This window comes from Dermacentor andersoni, chromosome 1 (genome assembly GCF_023375885.2).
Source record: "Dermacentor andersoni chromosome 1, qqDerAnde1_hic_scaffold, whole genome shotgun sequence".
In the NCBI taxonomy this organism is placed as follows: Eukaryota; Metazoa; Arthropoda; class Arachnida; order Ixodida; family Ixodidae; genus Dermacentor; species Dermacentor andersoni.
This window is the reverse complement of record NC_092814.1, coordinates 63,041,166-63,052,418: the sequence shown is the minus strand read 5'-3', so window position 1 is coordinate 63,052,418 and position 11,253 is coordinate 63,041,166. Positions and strand designations below refer to the sequence as shown.

The window sequence follows — 11,253 nt, the reverse complement described above, 5'->3', positions numbered from 1 at the left end:
CTGACGCTTACGGTATAAATATGCCTTTTCTGGTTCAAACGCGCAAGAATGGCGATTAGGGGAAAAAAAGAAACGAAAGTCGTTATACGGTTCGAAAGCATGCGACAGCAATAAGCTGCGCAATTAAGGGTGAATCGTATAGTATCTCGAGTCCGTAAATGGGCCGCAGAGTGCCCTTCATGTAGCTATACCCGTGTGCAAACAATGCTTACGGAGCCCTCTTCAGTGACGCGTCGCGAGCCACTCCGAAAAATACCAAACCAAACCCCGGATCGTGAAAACTAAAGGACTGCGACGCTCTGACTTTATCCACGCCGCCAGCTCCAGTCTACTCTCTTTCGGGAAGCTAATGAGCTCGAATAAGTTCATGAAAGTAAAGGCACTTCACATTGCAGAACAGTTTCTCCACTCGAGCGGCTCCACGAAACTTCAAATCACAAGTACCGCAACAATCCGAGCGTTTTGTTGACCGCGCCGCTCCCTTTCGCGAAAAACTTCGTCAGCGGAGCAGCGCATTGCGACACCGAAACTCGAGGCAATTTGTGAGCCGAGCGTATACGTGCGCGTTATAGGGCTGCGCGCGCAGCCAACAACATCTCATCGGTGCCACGTACGCCTTCGTATGCATCCCTTTCTTCCTGTCCGCGCTGCTGGAACGGCGTTCGACCCCTTTCGCCGCGTCGTCGGGAACAGCGCAGCCCGGTGAACAAAAGGCTCGGAAGCATTCGATGTGCGACGCACCTGGCTTTGAACGGCGCAAGAGCCCGCTTTGCGAACGAGCGCAGGGCGAAATTCGCTCAATGCCGGAGGCAGCGCTCTGCTCCTTTCGGCGCCAACACGTGTAGGAGCGTTCGAATGACGCCCATGTTTCAGTGCGGCCTGTCGCGTACACTCGCCGCGTGCAGCTCGCAAAGCAGCCGAAAATGCAGCCCGCGTGCGCGCGCCGAGCTTTTCGACGCGCGCCGCGGTGGTTCCCTTGCAAGGTGCCTCACGTGTCGGAGGCGGATCGGCGCGGAGTCGTGCTGGGCGATGTGACACCAACAGATGCCACGACCTTGTAAGTTAGCAGCGGCGGGCCTCCTGCGTGAGGCACTGCGAAGTGAGTGGCGGCGGGCCATGTATTGCGTACGCACTGCATGGGCGTCAGTCTACGTGTTTACGCCGGCAGCGCCCGTTTCTAACACGCTGAGCTGATCCCCGCTTGAATGCTCGGTCAAGGTTCTATACATTAACCTTGACTTCATTTGTGTTTCCTGGTGCGTATTACATTTTTCAGAACCCGGGGGGAGGGGGGTAAAAGTCGGGCAATATATACTTTTCTGCTTGAACATCGGGATGAAATCTCTTCTTTTCTATTTTTTTTTTCAAGTCTATATTCCCCAATTCTAAATTGCTATCGGCCGTGTATTTTCAAAATAGAGAAAGTAACGAAAGATAACGAACCCTTCCGTTCTTTGAGACATAACATTGTCCAATCTCACGAACAAAGGTATAACAGGGATTTATTTCTTTTATTTAAATATTCATTTATCTAATAAATATTTGTTTACTTATCCACCCAGTATCTCCCTCCCAGACTAACTCACCTTATACTTTGTTTTACTTACAAACCATACATGTACGCCGCGATAGCTCATTGGCTGGTGGACATGCGGTCGCGGATAAATTCCAGGTCGCGCTAGCGCGGCTTTCCGATGGGGCACGAATACAAAAACGTTCACCTACACCATGCTCTTGGTGCAAGTTTAACCCTAGATAGTCAAAATTAACCCAAATCCTCACACTACCCACTGTGCTTGCTTAGTGGCTTTGGCGTGGCGCTGCTAAGCGCAAGTTCGCGGGATCAAATCCCAGCCGCGGCGGCCGCATTTCGAGGAGGGTGAAATGCAAAGATGCCCGTGCATTGGGTGCACGGGAAAGAACTCCAGGTGGTCAGAAGTAATCCTGAGTCCCCCCACTACGGCGTGCATCATAATGAAATCATGGTTATGGCACGTATAATCCCAGAATTTCATTTTTTTTAAAGCTCACACTACGGCGCTTCTCATAGCAAATAAGGCGGTAAACCCTACAATTTTTTTTTGTTCGTTATTGCTTAACGTGGTTATTTTTTACTACTGTTTATTCAAAGGCGTTTTATGATCGCTCAGGAAAGGGTTAATAGACGTCTAAGAGAGATGAAGTTTTCTCCCATCGGCATAAGAGAACAATGTTATCCCATGCCATGGCACTGGCCCACTTCGAGCATATATCGGGAAAGCAAAAAAAAAAAAAAAGAGAATAAGAGAGAAGGCAAGAAGGCCTTTGCTAATGTCAACGGCACCGCTTGATAGGATTGACAGGATAAGGACTGGCCTGATCACTTTCATTTCCTTATCGTGGAGAGCTTGTCGATAATTTTCAGCATCTAATCAGTGTCAACGCGATGAAATACATAGAAGCAGCAGTAGCATACCATTACGAGTTGTTAAACTCACTTCTGAGTACGGCTGAAGCACACATACCGGCCCAAGGGTGCAATAGAAACGTTCAAGCGCTTTTGTTGAATAGCTGTGTTGCTATCGACGACGCTTCACGTCCTGGAAGGCGGCTTCATATTGGAGCAAACAGGGGTTGGACTAATCGTTGTAGGGACATCCCAAAGTGCCAATAGTCGGCGGAAATCGAATTTCACCCGGAGACGACGGGCCGCCCATATGAAGCTATATCCAGGTTCCGAGCACTTTCTTTAGCGGTGAGGACCCGGCTAGAGAATCAGAATGGCGAAGCAAACGGTATCAACAGCTAAAGATTAGGCACAGGCCGTTTTTTATTCGCGTGGATACTTTGGTCATACGCTGAACGCGCCCGTCCCGCGAATCTAACACCTGTTGTGTTGAAGGCGGATGCATAGAAGTAATGAGAAAGAAGATAGCCGGAACATGCACTCCCTTCAATGACGGTGTTTTCTTTCTTTTTTTTTTTTTCATTGCGCTAGGTATAGGCGACCGCTTCTGGAGCCATAAATAATGACCAACTGGTGCCTTCAGGTTTATTTAGTGTAACGGGAATCGTTTGCCTTTGCTGAGAGGCGTCTGGACGTAAAGAATGGAGGAGTTTTTCCGCCGGAGAAAAATGTTTGCTCCCCAGATGATGTTTTCTTCTGGCCGTGAGCTGACTGAGCTCCTTCCCTTCCCACTGAGTGCCGGCTCCTTCCACCTCATGCATGAAAAAAAAAAAGAAATAAAGAAGAAGAAAACATACATAAAGAAAGGAAGAGAACGAAAGAAAGGCAGAAGGCTATCTAAAGAACGTCATGAAAGAGCTTATTCTTCTAATACAGAGACTCAGCATAAGCCAGAAAGCATGCTTATGTCGTATAAATAAGTTAGAAGTGAACGTCGCCACTTCGTGACAGCTAAGCCTCTCGATGCTTTAGGCATCGCCGGAGAATAAAGAATAATATTGTTTTGCGCAAGCAAAGCCCGTCATGTTGCAAATCAGACGCACGCATACCAAAAAAGAAAAAAGAGAGAGAGAGAGAACAGAAAAGAAGATAGAAAGATTGTTTACCCTTAAAAAGTAACGATATATGTGCGGATCGGTCGTGTTATTACGAATGCAGAAAGCGTACTATGTTTCCTAGTTCCCGTAGTGTCGTGTTATTTTTTACGCATTGTTTCGCAGAAAACTTCACGAAAGTGGGTATTTGTAAAGAATTGCACTTTTCGTTTTGGCATCACAAGCGTCGTAACACTCACAAAGAGATCGAGACTCCTTCCTATTACGCACGGTGTAGCCGGCTGGATCCAAACCGAGTGAATGCCTTTCCTTTTATTGCACTTTTTTTTTTCATACCTGCGTTTCAGCTAAGGGAACACGAGACGCTTCGTGTGAGAGCAAATACGACTTCCGCCAAACGTGTTCCTTTTCTGCATGCTAAACTCCAATTTGTGCACACGAGGCTCGTATTGAGCGTTCTTATGCCAACTAAACGTAGTTCAGCGTATGGGATTCTAACCTTAGTCGCCGTGGTGGCTTAATGGCTATGGCGTTACGCTGCTGAACACGAGGTCGCAGGCTCAAAAAACAGGCCCCGTGGTGGCCGCATTTAGATGAGGGCGCTATGCAGAAGCGCTCGTGTGTCGAAATTAATCTGGAGTCCACCACTACGTCGTACCTCATAACCAGAGAGTGGTTTTTGGTACGTAAAACATCGGAATTTCATTTCACTTTTTGCCTAAAGGCGGTGCCGGGAGAACAGAGGGAAAGAAAGAAGCATAGGGGGAGTCAACCAGACGCGTTTCTGGTTTGCTCCCCTACACAGGGAAAAAGGGGATAAGAGAGAGGGAGAAGGACTAGCTGTGAGCACACACGGTGGCGCCATACGGTGAGTGAGGCCAGTCGATTGCAAGCATTGCGGCAATGTTGTTCTTACAGCCTGCGACGCCCAAGGTCATGGCCTTAGGATATTTCTGAAACTGGTACTGGGAGTCAAGCTAATTTAACGCTGTCCGAAGAATGTCGGGCTCGGCGTCGTAACAAAGAGGAAAAAGACAAAGAGGCAATTGATTGTTCCCTCACGGCTTCACACGCTGCGCATACGCGTCTGTCCATTCGAATGAGCAATGAGCCAGCTTTCTCTCTCTCTCTCTCTCTCTCTCTCTCTCTCTCTCTCTCTCTTATTTTTTTCTTTTTTGTAAAGCTCGCTCCTAATGCGAGAGGTTCTTGGCATAACAAGGGGTTGCATCGCAGCGGGAAAGCGCACTACGCGCTTGCCGTGAATTAAAGAACCGACGAATCGCCTGTACTGATTGATTTATGGCTTCAGAACGAAGGCGCATGGTACTTTTATTAGCCGTGGTTACGCAAGCTTTCTGAGCTCATTGACCGGAGAACAGAACGTTGCCAAGTATTTTATCGAGTGCGGGACATCGTTTGTTTCAATTAGCCAGCATCGGCCGAGTTTGGAAGCTCTCCTGCAGTTTGTCCATTATGCAGGCATGTTCCCGTTTCCATATCGGAAATCGACAGTATATAACGTTCGTTGCAACGAGTCGTTATTTATGTTTCCCACCACCTACTTCACTTTCGGTAACGCCGATTTAATTTATTTCAATAAATTATAGATATCACACGCGTCAAAGAAGTCTGTTTGTTGTCGTTGTCGTCGTCGTCGTCGTCGTAGTCATCGTTGTTGTTGTTGTCATTGTCGTTGTCGTCGTCGTCGGTACTTTACTCGAGCATTTTCGGCAAGCGCCAGGATAAGCAGCTGAGAAAATCGCCGCACGCCGGCCTATCGACGACTGCAGAGCGGCACTGCGGTCTCATTTTGCTATCAACTGGAGTGCGCAGCGTAAGCGAGAATTGATTGGGGTACCACGTACCAGTGTGCCCCAATGGAGTATTTTTTAAACACTTTTCAAACTAGAAGAAGGTAGTAGTATTACTCAGAAAATGGCCACGAGTGGGAGCAGCGGCTGTTTCGACAATGTCTATATATAGGTATACTTGAGAAAGATGGTTTGCAGGGCAAGTTGTTATTCTATTCCTGAGGTGCGCAGCGCGAAAATAAGAGTTCATACAAAGGCAAGAAAGGCGAACACCGCGCTGACTATCACCTGCCTACAGATGTTCACTCTATTGCTTATGCGCTTATCAGTCACTGAAGCTCAAGAGCGTTAGGCTCCAGCAGGAATGCTTTCGAATTGCATATGGGTGCTTCGACAGGAAACTGGGCCATATATTAAAATGTCTCCTGAATAACTTAAAAACTATAAAGACCAACGAAGCAGCAATATCAGCAGTGTTCGATGAACTTGATTCGTGAACTGGTGTCGACTCGTCACGAAAGCTTCAACTTTTTTTACTTCAGTGTGCTTCCGAAGTGCTAACAGATTCTGAAGGCTTCCTACCGTCTCGAAAATAGCCTTTGGAAAGCAGGATGATATGTTTACTTATTACAAAATGCTTCTGCTCAATAAGACATATACAAGAAAATTACTTTCAAATTATATCTGTATGCCTTCACCAAACTCAATATTCAACATGTTTCTTAGAAGTATTGTGCGTTGTTTATCTTTAAACGTAACACATAAGGCTTTTTTTTAACTCTAGGAGCTATATAACTGCAACTATCTGCATTATACCAGAAAAAAAAATAAACGCAGCAGATCTAACGAGTTGGAATCTACATACAGCGAAGCTTTGTGTGAGTGCATAATGAGTCGAAAGACGAGTTTGTATTTATTGAATATCTGCACAAAGTGACACGGAAGGCTTTATACAGGCATTGTGCAGACGCTAATGCAGTGTCTTGTAAACGGAACACACACCTGCAATAAATCGCGAGGGGGGGGAGGGGAGTACTGGCGTTTTTATGGTTCTTTCTTTTTTCTTTTCCTCGCACGGCCGCCGCCGTCGCTGCCGCGTAGGCGATCGCTGTCTGGTGGTGGTACAAGGAACATTGCAAGGAACCCAGCAGCGGTGACGTCACCCGCGTCCTACGCTGTGATTGGTTGGCCTATTCGGCAAGGGAACAGCCACGCAGCACCCACGGTCATGAAAACCCAGACAGGTTCGCAATGAAAACCTTCGCTTTTGAAAGAAAGAGGCTAGCTTTGTGTATGTATGCGTAGTGCGCGCCGATGGACGCGCCACTGGTGGCGACCTTGCGCACCACACACGGGGAGGAGCCAGCCGCGCGCCGTAGTTTGTTGTGTCGTTGATAGGGCTTCTCTGTCTTATTCACGTTTTCAGAGCAAAATAGGCAACACCTTTCGCATGTGAGGGGTGGCCAAAGCTTTGAGGAATGTCGAAGAGGAGTGGTTTCAGGGTGGGGGCTCAAATACCGGCGAAAACCTGCCGGCGATACGGTTCTAATCATTACCCGCAAAGCCTCATCAGCGGGAGCAACGGCAGCAATGAATCGTCGCTTAGGCGGGAAATTTTTTGCTCTCATCCTTTGTCGTATCGGTGTATTTTTCCACTCGATCACAGTTAGACGCGTAAGCGACGAAATTCGTCTGCAGTGCAGCATGCGGTTTAAAGGCATTTCGCTAAAGTTCGGAATGCCGTTTGCCGCTTACATTGTTACAATTTCCGCTTCTTTACCGCGTTGCGCTAGCTAGGCAGCACGACTGCACGAGTGCATTGTGTTGTATGTTAAAGCTACTGAAGTTTGCAAGAACTGAAATTGATGGTTTTATGTGGCCCGGTATACCCTCACACCAGCTGTCGCGCACTTCATGTTCTTTACGTCTATTTTATGCGTGACTTCGCACATATTTAAGTGTTGCTAGTTGCTTCATCCGTAACTCTTGTTGATTCTTTTTAGCGTCGAGGTTTTCACCCTGCCTCGTTTGTAAAGGTTATAAATCACGCTGTGTCTTATCGGAATGGTACTAAGCAAGTGCTTCTTTAACAGCTTTATTCTTTTCGCCCGAGGGTATCTTAGATATTGTGGTTTTTTGGGAAATGTGTTTAGAAAAAAATTGGGGGACGCTTAAGCTTCGCCTTCAAGAGTGGAACACGATAGCGTTATCGCACCCCGTTCGCACCGCCCACTCATTCGCTCGGCATGCTCTTGACGAGACGAAGGGGAGAAGCGGGCGAGTGGCGCGCCTCCTGTCGGGGCAGAGCCGTATATTGCAAGGAGGGGGTCTTCTGTGTTTGCCGCAAGATGGCCCTGTGTGTGCGCCAAGCGCAGAAGAAATGTAGCGGAAACCTACTTTGCTACTCGTTTAACTGCGATTTCTGTAATTTACATGCTCATAATTACCGATATACACCGCAGTATAACTTTCTACGGCACGTTTGTAAGGCAACACCGCCTTCACTGGAGGCGCTTTTGTCGCGCGTTGAACAATTGAACTCATGGCTGAGTGATAGCGCCTCCGTCTCACACTCCGGAGACCCTGATTCGATTCCCACCCAGCCCATCTTGCAAGTTGTTTTTATTTATGAATTGCCTTCCGGGATTTTTCGCTCACGGCCAAAGCCGCCGACGACACCGGATTTTCTGCGACACGAGCTCCTTAACGCTGTCGCGTTAATAGGTAGTTCAGGGCGAGAATTGCTAATAATTGCGGCATATGGTATTTTCGTTCCATTTTTTGCTGAAAAGTTCGCGTCCCGTTTGGGAAGTCAATACACTTCGATGCTGTCTGAGCAGACTTAACATGCCGAGTGATTTGTTTGTTTCACAACGTAGTTCCTTCTTGCATGTGAATTTTGTACTCAACTGAATTCTTTCTTATTATGCTTACGTCGCAGAGGACTAAACCCGGCCTTGCCGCCAGCACTCATCTACTTTGACTGGCGCTGCTTTGCCTTTAAATATATCATGTGGCACCTCTCTTTAGTAACATTAAAGAAAGTACTGAAAAGTTAGTCAAACTTTAGCTTTGTACGTTTGTACGTAGCTTGTACGTAGATGTAAGTATGCACTAACTACGGGTGCTTATTATTGAGGTACAGAAGCAGCATCACGGCAAGGGTAGAACTTAAAAATAAACGATCGAGACATCGCATTACTCGACAAAGTTTATCGGCTAGTTAACATGAGCACCCCTTCATGTAAATGGGGTTCATGGCGTTTGTCTGCAGGACACACCTGGCACGTATGTGGACCATGCTGTCCCAAACACCGGTAACATCGTGTTCGTATCCGCTCCCACAGAGGCCAGCGTCTTCCCTACAGCTGTCACCGCAGAAGAAGCAGTCTGGCACCCGAACAAAGGAGAAATCACAGGGTTGTCGTCTGCTACTGCTCCCGAGTGTACTGTTGGAAGTGCCCGCTAGGTGGCTATCAGTAGCGCCTCTATAGGCGGTGCACGAGGCCTATAGTAAGTGCCATTCGCTAAAGGATGTGTTCTTTCCTATAGATGACTATTTCATTCCCTTTTTTTTTGCGCATTTAGTATGGCTCAAATTTCTTAAGTTTTCCTTCTAAAACATAGACAAGTTTCAGTGCTACATGTAGCGAACGGCGCTGCATATTCCAAGGCGTTCGATTATATACCGCAAGTAGCAGGGCAACACTGTTGTATAACATGCTGCCGGCCAGTCTCTAACATTACATCTGTCATAATTTATTGTTTAGTAAAAAAATCCAAAAATAAATGAGCGAGTTTTACGACTGATATTTGTGCGCATTTCTATGTGTAATTAAAGGTCGAAGAACATCTAAGATGTTACAGTCTTCTTTTTCTTGAATGTCCTACTCTATGATGATCGTGCAATAGGCAATGTCGCTACGTTGTGCACATAACGTGAGCGATTTCAGTGCTTGAGGCTAACTACTGTGCGTTGATAAATTGGGCCGCTTCCTTGGGGCCTCCGAAAAGTAACGTTTTTTTTTTTTCTGTACTCTCACCCTTCGCGAGACTTCGATGCCAAGCCCAGTCTTTCAGCGCAGATTTCGTAGCCTTGAGCCAAGCAGACCCGTCACCTGTGTCCAAACGTACAAAATGAAATGTAAGTTAAAGGTGGAGAGAGGGGAAGTGAAAGGGAAGTTTGGGAAGTTGACCAGGGTTGTCTCGGTGCTACTACCCTACGCAGGTGAGAAGGGCGCAAAGTACAGAGGACAGAGGCAAATATAGACACTCCTCATGCAAAGTCTACGAGGCACAGTATGCCGATTGGAGACTTATCTGAAAAATGGTCTCGGAAATTTCAGCCACAATGAATGATAGGGCCATCCTTACAGGGTCCTTTCTTCCGCACACGTCTGGTATTCAGTCACATTATCGCATTTCAGAAAGTATAGGGTTCAGTGTCGGCCGGGACCATGAAAGAGGTGCTCTATGGTTTTCCGATATCCGCAGTGGTTGCAGGTCGTGCAGCCAGTTATAACAATCAACAAATAAATAGTAATTTTTGAAGGCTAATCCAAACCAAAGTCAATAAATGTAGGAGTTCAAAAACCCATGCAGTGCATAATGCAAGCTATGCGGGACGGATAAAGGCTTGTGGAGCAGGTCACATTGGTATATGGTAGTGTATGCGTTTATCCGCCTTATCCTCCTCCTGATCATCATCATCGTTAGCATCATATCGTGCCACTTTTCTCGCGATGTGAGATGCGCGCCCGCGTGGGGTGTATTACGCGTTCCCTTTGCCTTCCAGTTGCATAATATTGCAGCACGTGGCACGCCATGTAGCAGTTGCATATCGCAGTTGCACATAGCAGCTGCAGGCTGCATGTAGTTGGATCTGGTTAACTGAAGCAGGCTAGGCGACTATTTGTCAGCACCCTGTTTCGAAGGGGATGCCAGTAAACCACCACCACCACCACCACCACCACCACCACCACCACCACCACCACCACCACCACCATCATCATCATCATCATCATCATCATCATCAACACTATCGTATCGTGCCACGGTTCAAGGGATGTGACATGTGTACCACGTAGACTGGATGCCTGTGTTTACGCTTCGGTACACGCTATGGCGCCTCCTCGCAAGGTATACGAACGGCTGCTGAAGAAGCGAATCATAGAGCTAAGCGCACGGCTGCAACCAGACAACATCGGGCTCAGCAGACCGCTGTGCAGAGAGCAGAACAAGCCACACGACAAGCCGCAGCACAAGCCGCAGCTCGCCGTCGACGCCGGGCGGACGGTACAGATCGTTCTCGAGAAGACGACGCGAACAGACTTCGCCGCGAAGACCCTGTCGTGTGTGGTGCCGAAAATGGAGCTCTACGGAGCCATTCCTCCAGCTTACGCTGTGAATGTGCTGCGTGTGCCGCGCAGGCCTGCGGCTTTTTATTGTAGTGTCTGTCATCCCACTTCCTTGGTAGGCGCGCCTAAAATCATGCGCCTCAGTATATATATATATATAAAATCGTGTCCTTTCAGTGGTGAAATTTCTTGGGATGTTTGTGTTTAAGCTTTCCTCCGAAGGGGTAAGATTATATTCTTAAATTACATTCACTTAACTATTTGTTAATTCTCTTTGCAACTAGCTGCGCAGTGTTGCAGCAATGCTCGGCCCGAAAAGCATAAAAGAGCTGTCACACGCAGAACACCCTTGATAAAGGCCGAAAGATCAAAATAAGTTTTTTTTATTTACTTATACTGCATATGCAAAGACAACGCAGACAAAAAAAAAAGCAAGGCAAAATCGCAAGACTCCAGTGACGTAAATATAGTTAAAATAATGCAACTACGAATCAAGCAACATAAACAAACTAACGCAGCGTGTTGCACAACATCCCACATGGTAGCTATAGGTTCATATTCACTCACACCTTGGAGTCATTAGT

The 11,253-nt window shown here is 47.2% G+C and overlaps 1 long non-coding RNA gene across 1 annotated transcript; it reads left to right on the top strand.

The window, feature by feature from the left end:
* The first annotated feature begins 861 nt into the window (after positions 1-861).
* Positions 862-8,828, top strand: LOC129388194 (uncharacterized). Its single transcript, XR_008615226.1, has 3 exons — positions 862-1,057; positions 6,414-6,556; positions 8,587-8,828. It is a non-coding gene; the product is annotated as an uncharacterized lncRNA (long non-coding RNA).
* Positions 8,829-11,253: the final 2,425 nt, after the last annotated feature.